Source organism: Physeter macrocephalus, chromosome 4, assembly GCF_002837175.3.
Source record: "Physeter macrocephalus isolate SW-GA chromosome 4, ASM283717v5, whole genome shotgun sequence".
NCBI lineage: Eukaryota > Metazoa > Chordata > Mammalia > Artiodactyla > Physeteridae > Physeter > Physeter macrocephalus.
The window spans coordinates 19,586,478-19,588,105 of NC_041217.1; positions in this window are offsets into that span (position 1 = coordinate 19,586,478).

Sequence of the window (1,628 nt, forward strand, 5' to 3'; positions counted from 1 at the left end):
AGCGGCCATGGCTCACGGGCCCAGCCGCTCCGCGGCATGTGGGATCTTCCCGGACCGGGGCACGAACCCGCGTCCCCTGCCTCGGCAGGCGGACTCTCAACCACTGCACCACCAGGAAAGCCCTGGCTTTGCTTTTTTTTTAAAGGTGTTTCTCAGGTGATTCCTCTTGCACAATCTGTTGACAAGGCTCTAAACAAACGTATCTGGTTCAAAGCAGACAAAAGAATCAGAGCAAAAGTAATGACAGACACAGAGCTGAGAGGTCACGCTTCCCCTTGCTTGCCCTGTAATTCCAGAGTAAACCACTTCCACACAGACTAGCTTTCTTCATTGAAAATGAAGGGAGATTACTTGTTTTTGTTTTGCTTCCTATGGAAGATGTTTGTAATTGCTGCAGAAGTAGAACGTGGTGATATAACCTTTCTTTTCCTTTTTTTTTTTTTTTTTTTTTTGCTGGGGGACTTACCCATTGGAAAAACCCTTGTTTATCTTCTTTAATCACTGAAAGAATCCTGAGTTAGGTATTATAATGCCTGCAGGCGCGGAGCTGGGAAGCAGAGACACTTTATGATTTGTGTATTTGGAGACCTTTGGAGTTGCGGAGAAAATGGCATCTAAGTGATTTATGCACTTTTCTTCATCACCTCATTTTTCCGTACAAAATCAGACTTGAATCTGTCTTTCAGTGTTTTCACTTCAATAAATCAGTGAGCCACTCCTGTGATCGGCCCCCATTCTACCTGCTGCCCCGGTCATGGCTCTGCTGCACGTAGGACCAGAGGGAAGCCAAGATGCAGCAGACATCTACTAGATTCAAGGCTGTCAAGAGAAAAAATGTTGCCTGTCGTTCCAGTTCTGCAAGGACCAAGCCATCAGCCCCTGCAGTCACCCAACCACAGTGCCCCGAGGGGAATTCAGGATGCAGAGAGACAAGAAGCATTCTGCGCTCCTCCGACTAGTTCAGATGCATACCTCAGGAAAAATTGCAGTGACCCAAGATTCTTGCGTCTTCTCAGAGATAGAAGAAAAACACTAAAATCATTAACTTGAGATGTCTGTTCCTTGTGATTAGCAGTCATCCTTTTATGCTTGACTACATGTTTTCCCCAGCCAAAAAAAAAAGTGCATAGATTTTTTGTTTGTTCTTTAACTTGGAATTTTAATTATGCACATAAATAGCAACATAAGAACGAGTTCTAAGGCTTATTTGGTATCTCTAGATGAAAGAATTTCAGATGAGTCCACTTGTAGTAGTGATACTTGTAGCTCCACTCACGATAACAGAGGCCTAGCCTAGTTTTTTCTGGCTCCTATCTTACCTCTTGTTCGGCTGCAGACCGACAAGCCTTGTACTTGCCCAGCCTTGAGGCCGAAGACAGAGCCTGAAGTCAGTGACAGAGACATCAACGGTTTAATGGCTGGGGGAATGTCTGAAGCAAGGTCCTAGGGTGACACCCCACTGTGTGCAGCAGAGAGTGGGCAGGACAAGGCAGCAGCCTTCACTCCCAGGGGCAGGGGAGTTGACCAGTTATAGGGGGAATTATTCCACGCGGAATTGGCCCCGTGGTTACCAGGGAAACCAGCAGAGCAGCATGCCCTTTACTTCCCCTTTGATAAGCTCTTAGGAA